Here is a 12,017-nt window from a genome sequence, read left to right as displayed (position 1 = left end):
GTGTGCGTGTGTTTTCATGTTTTTGTACTTAAGTCAGCTAGCTTATTTTGGTACTTGAAACCCTGGTGGTAGAAGTTTTTGGTCAGCTGCAGCTAGACTTTTTTTATAATAATTTTTTTCTAATATTCTTAATGATTATACTTATTACCTAACTCTGAAAATATAACCTCATTAACTATTACAATTAAATCCAAATATCTATCTATCTATCTATCTATCTATCTATCTATCTATCTATCTATCTATCTATCTATCTATCTATCTATCTATCTATCTATCTATCTACAGTGAGGAAAATAAGTATTTGAACACCCTGCTATTTTGCAAGTTCTCCCACTTGAAAATCATGGAGGGGTCTGAAATTGTCATCGTAGGTGCATGTCCACTGTGAGAGACATAATCTAAAAAAAAAAAATCCAGAAATCACAATATATGATTTTTTAACAATTTATTTGTATGATACAGCTGCAAATAAGTATTTGAACAGCTGTCTATCAGCTAGAATTCTGACCCTCAAAGACCTGTTAGTCTGCCTTTAAAATGTCCACCTCCACTCCATGTATTATCCTAAATTAGATGCACCTGTTTGAGGTCGCTAGCTGCATAAAGACACCTGTCCACCCCATACAATCAGTAAGAATCCAACTACTAACATGGCCAAGACCAAAGAGCTGTCCAAAGACACTAGAGACAAAATTGTACACCTCCACAAGGCTGGAAAGGGCTACGGGGAAATTGCCAAGCAGCTTGGTGAAAAAAGGTCCACTGTTGGAGCAATCATTAGAAAATGGAAGAAGCTAAACATGACTGTCAATCTCCCTCGGACTGGGGCTCCATGCAAGATCTCACCTCGTGGGGTCTCAATGATCCTAAGAAAGGTGAGAAATCAGCCCAGAACTACACGGGAGGAGCTGGTCAATGACCTGAAAAGAGCTGGGACCACCGTTTCCAAGGTTACTGTTAGTAATACACTAAGACGTCATGGTTTGAAATCATGCATGGCACGGAAGGTTCCCCTGCTTAAACCAGCACATGTCAAGGCCCGTCTTAAGTTTGCCAATGACCATTTGGATGATCCAGAGGAGTCATGGGAGAAAGTCATGTGGTCAGATGAGACCAAAACAGAACTTTTTGGTCATAATTCCACTAAACGAGTACCATCCCTAGAACACCATCCCTACTGTGAAGCATGGGGGTGGTAGCATCATGCTTTGGGGGTGTTTTTCTGCACATGGGACAGGGCGACTGCACTGTATTAAGGAGAGGATGACCGGGGCCATGTATTGCGAGATTTTGGGGAACAACCTCCTTCCCTCAGTTAGAGCATTGAAGATGGGTCGAGGCTGGGTCTTCCAACATGACAATGACCCGAAGCACACAGCCAGGATAACCAAGGAGTGGCTCTGTAATGGTGCATTCACACCGGACGCGAATAGCGCGTCAGGCGCGAGTGATTTCAATGTTAAGTCAATGCAAAGACGCGTTACGCGCGTAAAAAATTCCTGCGGCGCGAATGAGGCGTTTAGCGCGGCGCGGTAGATGCGAATTCGCCTCATTCGCGCGTCAAGTTCGCGCGAATGACGCGAATTGAGCGTCTGGCGCGTTAAGCGCGTTACGCGTGAATGATTTTATTAGTGCTATTTGTGCATTCACGCGTTTGACGCGAATTCACGTCTGCCGCCCGAGTTGAAAAATCTGAACTTCTGCGTCAATTCGCGCCGCGTTAACCAATCAGGAGCCTGCTTGCATGCTGCTGTCACGTGGTGAAGTGACAGTTTATAATGTTATTTTATGTTTGGCCTCAATAAATTATTTTGTAATATGACTAAAATGCACAATAAAGCAAATAAAAACATAAAACTCGATTTCAATATATGAGAGATACTCATTTTGTATTGAATGCTATTTATTCCATATCTATTCTAGATTATATGAAACATTATTAATCTAATGTAAAGACAACAAACACAATTTAGTGTATAAAAACAAACAAAAATCACAGGACAGGTTTCACTTTTGAAGGCTGGCTCCATTTATTATCAAAACAAAAATAAATCACAGATTAGGTGCGGGCGAGGGTGAACCTCGCGCCGGGCTGTACAGCGCAGGCTCGTCAGGCAGCGACCACTCGAGGCCGAGGCTTATACGGCCTACGCTGTCCTCGTCAGCGTCCTCACCGTTAGGTCCACCAAACCTACCTCCTGGAGCAAATTGTGAAACTCCTGAAACCCTCCGGAGGGTTTGGTGGACCCGAGTACAGCGACGATGTCCCCTACGCAGCTGTTTCTGCTCTCCAGAGCATATACGAGGGGTGATTCTCTCGATTAATGTTAATGCTCGATAAACCAAAAAAAGATGGCCGCCAACAGGTTTCGAAACTTTCGCCTCTGACGCGCGTAAATTTCGCTTCAAACTTTTGATTTTACGCGCGTCAATTTCGCTCTTGACGCGCGAATGCACACAAAGTGGTCAATCGTATAAATAGACGTGGCAGGTGCGAATTTGACGCGCTATTCGCGTCCGGTGTGAACGCACAGTAAGAAGCATATCAAGGTTCTGGCGTGGCCTAGCCAGTCTCCAGACCTAAACCCAATAGAGAATCTTTGGAGGGAGCTCAAACTCCGTGTTTCTCAGCGACAGCCCAGAAACCTGACTGATCTAGAGAAGATCTGTGTGGAGGAGTGGGCCAAAATCCCTCCTGCAGTGTGTGCAAACCTGGTGAAAAACTACAGGAAACGTTTGACCTCTGTAATTGCAAACAAAGGCTACTGTACCAAATATTAACATTGATTTTCTCAGGTGTTAAAATACTTATTTGCAGCTGTATCATACAAATAAATAGTTAAAAAATCATACATTGTGATTTCTGCATTTTTTTTTTTTAGATTATGTCTCTCACAGTGGACATGCACCTACGATGACAATTTCAGACCCCTCCATGATTTCTAAGTGGGAGAACTTAAATAGCAGGATGTTCAAATACTTATTTTCCTCACTGTATCTATCTAACTTACACTTACTTCTTTACTTACAATTTTACTTATTTACTTACACTTACTTATTTACTTACACTTACTTTTACTTATTTACTTACACTTACTTATTTACTTACACTTACTTTTACTTACTTAGTTACTTACAAAAGTTCAACTGCAGCTGACCAAAATATTCTTCCGCCAGGTTGCATTTATTATATTATATTATATTATATTATATTATATTATATTATATTATATTATATTATATTATATTATATTATATTATATTATATTATATTAGATTAGATTAGATTAGATTAGATTAGATATAACCTTATTAACTATTAATCCATCAGAATAGTTTTTTATAAACTTCAGCTGCAGCTCACTTCTGTACCTGAACTTATATACCACAAGGATTTATTATATTATATTATATTATATTATATTATATTATATTATATTATATTATATTATATTATATTATATTATATTATATTACGTTATATTATATTATATTATATTATATTATATTATATTATATTATATTATTTACAAAACTTGCAAATATGCCATTGGCAAATATGCAATTACCGGTATATATTCAATCAGTTTTATTACCCTTGTTAAGTATTTTAATATTTATAGCTCAGGGATCAATTTATGACACTGCTAATGTTTCCTGCTCAAATTGGTAAGATAAAAGACAGTAACATGAATCCCTTTTGTTTCAAAATGCTTGGAAACACATTTCTTGTTGTTTGGATATTTAGGTCATTCTCCGAATTCTGTTCCCTAAACTGGTCTGAATGTTTTCTCGCAGTGCAGATCCAGTCCAGAGTTTCGATCCACCCAGGCTGCAGAGTGGCAGTGCGGGTCTTAAAGCGTGCACCCTGGTTAGTATTTGAATTATGCCATTGACGTCAGCAGAGCTGTAAAGCTGACCGGCGTTCCTTCCCTAAAGTAATTTCTGGCCAAGAGCTTTCTATGGTGCATTGTGGAGGCTGTCAAACAGGCAAAAGATGAGTTGCAGACGTGAAAGAGAGCAAGAATGAAAGAAAGCAAAGGAGAGGAAGTGCGTGAAAAGAGTTGTTTGCCGGCGATGCAGCATTAGATGTAGGTTGAGATAAAAACCACTGTTGTAGACAGTGAAAGTAAGACCCCCCGAGTAAGTGTTTCGTAGGAGCAATAAATGTCAAATAACCTACACAAGACCCTCTCGGCCCATAATGCAGATTGTGTGGCAAAACTGCAAAAGGCCCACAGAATCACATGAGGAATAAATTGTGATAATTTGTTTCAACCGAATGTTTCTTTTTCTCCAAGTCCCATTATTCTCCCAACAAAAATGATTTGTTTTATCAATGATGATATTTTAGATAATTGAGTATTTTTTAATTGTTAGCAAGTCTTTTGTTCGCAAGTCTTTTGTTCGGACGGCAGATAAGCACACCCGTCATTTTTGGCAGTCGGTCTGAGTGCATTTGACCCCGATGACACAGTGTTGATTCATGGAGCTTTTTGGCATTCTAGTCCCCCTGCCCACGTGCGAAGCCCAGACAAACAAAAACAAGAGTGGGATGGTGAGAGCCAATGAGCCGTGCCAGAGGACAAACATGTGCTCGCCTCTAGAACGTGATCCAATGAGCTAAACTCCACCAATCCATCAGCTCCAGCAAATAACTCAACATCTGCGCTTTGTTCATTTCTGTGTAGGTTAGACGTGGGCAGGGGTCCCAGACTGTTTCATTATTTTTGGATATGTCATTTGGATCAAAACAACAAACAAAAAAACATAATAGCTGTAAAGATTCACAAAATGGGTCAATGGCGTGACAATCTTTTTTTCTAGCTGCCAATTTACTCAAAAATACAAAATGTGATTCATGCATACTGTAAAACAACTTTTATATTAACAAATTTAGGAATTTTTATTTCTCTATACAGTCACAGTAGGTTATGCAGTTGTACTGATATCTTAATTAAGAAAAACTCATTCTTGAAAAGAAAAATAAATCTTATTCAAAATAATAATAAACAATATAATGGTACATAAATAATACTACAGTAAGTCTCTTTAAATATCAGATAATTTGACCTTTTTATGACAAGACAATGTTAGTTCAGGTTGCAACACCCCAAAAACTATCATATTTAATATTAGTATTTTTCATGAAATTCATGATATTTCTGAATCAGAATTAAGTATAAAGGTAAAATACTTGTGTTTTTACTAAATTAGCAAAAAAAAAAAAATTTTCCGTATTGTGGACATCCTTATATGTTACCGACCCATATAACAAAATGTAAAAAAATTCTTGTCACATTTAGTATTATTATTTTCTTGTTTAGGACTGGTGTGCTACACACTTTTTGCACTTTGCAATGGCACTTTTTTGTAGCAATCTGCCATTTCTGTCAGATGTTAAAAGATACATGTGCAAAAACAGCATGCTTTTCCTTCCACTCAAAAATGCATTTACAACATGGTAGAGATGTGCGGATTGTTTTAAAGTCTATGGGCAATGCAAGGCGCTGCTGACGCGAGCCGCAAGACTAGAAAGCTCTTGCCTGTTCTGGAAAGGATACTGATCCAATGCAGCAAAGATATTTAAAGGCTTAAGTCCCTACTAATATAGCCTATCTGTTGGGTTTAGAATTGGAAATTTGAATGTTATCTCTTAAGGACTGTAGGATAAGCAACACTTGTCCTGGATGGGCCTATCAGAACCCATGAACTCAGTCAACCACAGTTCTTTCCTTTGATGTCTTTACTGAAGCATATGTTTGTGTGTGGTCTGTACAAAGATAAATAACAATTACAATAAGTAAATAATACAGACTTCAGATCCAATTATTTAACAGTCCAATATAGTAAACAATAGTACAATCTGTGTGGAATATTACTTGCAATAAGAGTGAAATACAATAGCTTCTTGATTAGCCATATGTGACCCTGGATCACAAAACCAGTCTTATGTTGCACGGGTATATTTGTGGCAATAGCCAACAAAACATTGTATGGGTCAAAATTATAGATTTTTCTTTTATGGCAAAAATCATTAGGATATTAAGTAAAGATCATGTTCCATGAAGATATTTTGTAAATTTCCCACCTTAAATATATAAAACATTTATTTTTGTGAATGGATGCAGCACTATCGCCAATAGAAATGGACAACTTTAAAGGCGATTTTCTCAATATTTCAATTTTTCTGTACCCTCAAATTCCAGATTTTCAAATAGTTGTATCTCGGCCAAATATTGTCCTATCCTAACAAACCATACATCAATGGAAAGATTATGTATCAGCTTTCAGATGATGTATAAATCTCAATTTAAAAAAAATTACCCATAAGACTGGTTTTGTGGTCCAGGGTCACATATTAGCATCTGAATAGGCCATTTAACTATAATCTCTAACTGATTTAACTAAATCAACTCACACTTATACTGGCAATTTACTACAGACATCTTGAACATGAAAAACGATCTCTCTCAACATAAAATATGACAGCATTCTAATCAAAGCGATTGCATAATTCGACGGCAGATGTGAATATGATCATGCATGTAACGATCGTTAGTTAGACACGATCAAACACTTGAATTTAGTTACAATAACTCCAACAATCAACAATTATATGCAAGATTACAACATAAACTTTCTCCTAAGTGCATATTAACAAGAATGAACTCACTTTATAGGATGCACACACACATATAACACTCTAGGATCGGCTCGCATTTCTTCCTCACAGAGCAGTTTGTACACTATTGGCTTTGTATACCCATTCCCCAGAATATCAGCGGTGAACTCCATCTCCGATCGGCGCACAGGGACAAAAATAAATAAATAGCCTAAATAAAACGCACATCGGCAAACCTGACCATACCTGATTAGGCTACTGTACAATTTTATCATTGTAATAAAAAACTAAATTTGGCAAATAATTTCAACATGCTGCTATTTAGCCTACTACTAATTAATGCCTATTGCACTTAATTTTTTTTGCAAAAAGAAAGAAAGCTCGAATAAAATAAGTCATTCACATTATAGGCTAATTAACTCTACGCACTGTCATGTCAGGGTGACGACTAGGAGGAGCCTGTTCTGGAGACTCCCGTTAATTTTGACTGCATGGGAACAGAGCGCGTCTTTTTCAGGCAGATAGTGCAATTCATTTTATACCAGCAGGCCTAACAATCATTTGATTGGTTCAACCGCCACCCACCCGAATTTAATGAAAATATTATTTTTCGTCACGTCATCCGCCCGATCCGCGGTTTACCCGCGGAGTCCGCGGCTATAACCGCCAACCGCACATCTCTACAACATGGTATAATAAATGATCTGTGGGGTATTTTGAGGTGAAACTTCACCGACACATTCTGGGAACACCTGAGACTCATATTACATCTTGTAACAAGGGGCATAATAGGCCCCCTTTTAACCCATAGTTAAAAAAGACACATGGTCTACAGTCTGTTTCATTTGGATTCTTTTGAGAAAGAATTTTACCGGCATCAGCCTGTCCACTCCATTTTGAAATGACATTGAATTGGCCATGACTATCAAAAGCATCTGAATCATACATCTGTCGTGAGTTTTCTGCTTTATGAGTCACATCCAGCAGACCAGTCGAAAACGAGAAGCTGCCGACTCTTTGCCTCTTTATGGGCGAAATCAGGAAAACCTGGCCCATATATCAGCGTTGCGGCTGGGGACACAAGGACACAGAGAGGGGCAGTGTACGGCAGGAGGGGGAGGAGGGGCGGCTGGAACGGCCAAACGCTCTCACAGAGGTGGTTTTGTGGGACAGAGAGGATGCTGGGTAAATTCACACTATGGTTTTTTGTAAAGAGAATCAAACCGTTGGCCGATCAAACACAAAGTCAGACGCTCTGTAGACCTTAGCAAGGAAGGTTTGACTTCTTAAAGGTCATTGGTAAAGAGTCTCAAAGTTCACTTAGTGGTGATGTACGTCATGGGGTTGGGCGAAAGGGAAATTGTGAAACACCTTGTGACATTTACTTTGAGTCTAATAATCAACTTTTCTACTAGTGTAATTGTATCAGATTTGCAGTTTCAGTACTGAAAATGTGCAATGTCAGTATGTACATGTCAAAATCTGGTTAATCAGTGATGACGTGTGACGCCTGTAGGATTTATGTGTTTGAAGTCGCTACTGATTTTTGTTGCTAGGCTACTGTTGAATTTTTTGCCTGTAATGAGACAAAAATTAGATAAGATAATGCAGAAATTGATTTGTATAAATGAATGACAATACTGTTGTCTTTGTTTAATGAAAGTTATGCAAGCCACATGACCATAATGTTCATTTTGAACAGTTTTATTTTTCTTTTGAAAAGTTGGAATTTACGTACAATGTGTACAAATGACATTGCCCAGCACAGTTTGTCATGATGATTTTTGACTGTTGTGAAAGATGAGATTCATCCTGTTTTGATAGGAAACAATGTTCTGGTGTTGTCAAGATTATATCTGCTGTACGTGTTGAAGTGGAACTATTGATCTTTACTCCCTTTAAACCAGGTGTCACGCTAGCAACAGAAAACACAATGTGCATCAAGAGGGAAAATAAAAATCAGAGTGAAAATAGATTTGTGATAGATTATAGTAATTTACTATACACAATAAATTGTAATAAATAACATTATTAGAGATTATATAAAGAGAATTCAGATGTTCATATGGCTATATTATTAATTTGCTCAAAATACAACCAGAAACAGTAATGCTGTGAAATATTATTACAATTTAAGATAATGTTGTCGATTTTCTATTATATTTTAAAGAAAATTAAAAAATATATATATTACATAGATTTTAAAATGCTGATTTGGTCCTCAAAAAAACACTTCTTATTATCAATGTTGAAAAGTGTTCCTTAATATTTTTGTGGAAACCATGATACAATGTATTTTTTAGGTTTATTTGATAAATAAAAAGAACAAAAGAACAGCATTTATTTGAAATAGAAAATTTAAGTAGAATTATAAATGTCATTTTTGATCACTTTAATGTATCCCTGCTGAATTAAAGTATCAGTTTCTTTAAAAAAAAAAAAAAAAACTATGGACAATATAATATTTATGTTTTACAAATATCTAAAATAATCTGATTTTACCAAAATGATCCTAACCATAATTTTAGACGGTGGCACATGCTTGGCTTCATGTAGGCCTCTGGTGAAAGTTGCCCAGTCGTTGTTCTCTCTCAAGCTCCCGTGGCGTTGACATATTGATGCTTTTATTCGTGTGTATCCATGCCAGGCTTTAGATCTACACACACGGCTTAAATGGACTCCATATGTGAAACATCTTGAGCGCAGGAGGCTTCTCTAAAATGACCTTATTCATCAGGAGTAATGCACTGTATATCCCTCACAGACGTCAGCAGGGTTAATGCAAACCCTTCGCTCGGTTTTACAGCGGTTACGCACATGGGATCCGGAGCTCGTTGTTGGATGTGGTCACTTTATTTGTAGGTGCTCGCTGGAACTCAGTGATTAACTCATCAATTAAACTCAAGGGATAAACTTTATTGAAGCGTTTGCATTCATGCTAATCGATGCATGTGGTATTTGTGCCACATGACCAACTATAGGAGCATGATGATGAATACCATAGTAATTGGCTGTCTTAGTCAAAGCCACACTTGCTGAATGTTTTGTTTAAATCGGACCTTTTTTCTTGCTAAATGTTTGGATTTAAATGACAGTGGTTTGGCTTAAGATATTATTGTGATTTAAAAAGGTAAAATGTTATGTGGGGATAATACGAGGCCTGAAAAATGCTCAAGTACGTGAACACAGGAACTTCTAGTAATCTCGAGTCACATACCACTGCATTCCTGGCTGTGTCAGAGTGCAATTCATAATGCAACGGGAGGACATTTGCATTGTCAGCGTTGCCACAGTTTGTTTTTAATAGTGGAAGCACATTACATTTCTGGTTTTGTATAGCCACAAGATAATAAACATTAGACGTGTGATAAAATTCAAAAGTTTGGAGTCTGTAAGTCTCTTATGCTCACCGAGACAGCATTTATTTCATCCAACAACAACAAGAAAAAAAACAGGAATATTATTACAATTTAAAATAACAGTTTTCTATTTGAATATATTTCAAAATGTATAGCACAGACCTTATTTTACTCATAAATTGAAAAACCATAGGAAAATCTTGAGGGAACCAGGGTCAAATTAGTCTTCCGGATTTTGATGTCCTCCCTGCACTCTTACGCATCTTCTGAATTATTACAAAATCTCCAGAACAAAAAACACAGGCAAAGAAGCAGCAGAAACAAGCGATAGAAGCATTGCTTACGCAATAACATGATCATCAAACTTTAAACAGCATATAAATCAAAACTGCCTGATGGGGGTGTTGATGGACTCTATCCACACTGTATTTTGATCATTGTTCTGAATCCCATCCAGGCGTAGTCTTTGACAAAAACACGATTTTCTCAGCTTTTTGTTGAAAATTTTGCTTTTTTAAATTAAACTTACCCACATTTAAGTTTTGATTAAAAAAAAGAATGCATGAAGCTAGAATAAAAAAATAATAATCTTTGTTCATTTAAAAGCAGAGACTCTGCTCTTTCTTTTAATATATTGTATGTTCAGATATTCATACAACACAATATTCTGTGGGCCATGAAAATATTGTGAAAATGATCAAAAATGCGGGAGCTAGCTGGCAATTTAAAAAATAAAAAAAATCATGCATTTGCATTTGTCTGACCTGAGACTTCTGGTGGTTTGTGTGCAATACAGATCTGTGAGCAAAGTTTGAACTGGAAGCCAGATGAACTTGTCAGTGCAACATTTCCGAGGTCATCCTGCAACAAGGCAGGGAATAAATGGTTAATTTAGACAAAATTTGCAGCCTGAGGGGAGACTCCAGCCTGAGTGTCGCGCGGAAATCCGCTCCACGATTTAGCGGCGTCTCAACCTCCGGGGAAGTGGTTTACTTTGCTTGGCTCCTGTTGAGCTTTGACTGGATGCTGGCCAGCGAGGGGAGTAAAGTTTGCCTCTCGGGTTGCTCCTGCAAACACAGCCCTGGCTTTGATTTCATACCTCCTTCTAGTTAGCCCTATCGGGGAATCAAATGGAGGTGGTGGGGGTTCTATGAGTCCTGATCTCTTGCTAAATCCCAATACCACCTTGGAAAAGGCTTGTGTCTGCTAAAAGATCAGAGGCTCGCTGTAAGGGTGGTGGAGTCTTTCATTGCAGACCTTTCTGCAGAATTTGTAGTGGGTGTAATTCATTTTTACTGTTGTCCTGTCAACTCTTTGTTCTGCAGTCTTGTCAAAAGTATATATTTTGACTTGTTCTATTAGATAAAATATTACATTTGACCAAAAAAAAAAGAAGAAGATTTTCAAGGGTCATACTTTATACTTATTTTAACCCCCAGAATGATTTTGTATTAAAGGGTTAGTTCAGCCAAAAATAAAAATGATCCCATAATTTACTCACCCTCAAGCCATCCATCATAAAAGTAATTCATACGGCTCCAGAAGGTTAATAAAGGCCACTCTATTGCCAGAACTAGACTCGCATACGCCCGTTACCGTAAGCCAGCCAAATATGGATATATTTCTTACAAAAGCGTGTCGCTTCGCTTCAGAAGGCCTTTATTAACCCCCTGGATTCGTACGGATTACTTTTATGATGGATGGATGCACTTTTTTGGGCTTCAAAATCTCAGTTACTATTCACTGCCATTATAAAGCTTGGAAGAGCCAGAATATTTTTGGGTGAACTAACCCTTTAAGAAAACGAAACCTACTTATTGACTCTTATGGGAGTTTTTTGCATCATGACATTATTTTCATGATAATTAAGTGCATTCTCACTCAATACTATAATGCAAAACTCTAACTCTCATTATTGTATATAATACATTCACAAGAATTTACAATGAATATATTACCGGTAAGTAAAAATATTTGTATTAAAGTATATTTTTAAGTTAGAAAATACTGCATTACACACTAAAAAATTA

General features: G+C 37.3%; 1 protein-coding gene across 1 annotated transcript in view; it reads left to right on the top strand.

Moving 5' to 3' along the window:
* Positions 1–12,017, top strand: part of LOC311086675 (3',5'-cyclic-AMP phosphodiesterase 4B-like) — a 55,173-nt gene that overhangs the window by 42,678 nt on the left and 478 nt on the right. The window lies entirely within an intron of this gene.

This window comes from Abramis brama, assembly GCF_963993115.1.
Source record: "Abramis brama genome assembly, chromosome: 7".
Classification (NCBI taxonomy): domain Eukaryota; kingdom Metazoa; phylum Chordata; class Actinopteri; order Cypriniformes; family Leuciscidae; genus Abramis; species Abramis brama.
This window is presented reverse-complemented; position numbering and strand designations above follow the sequence as displayed.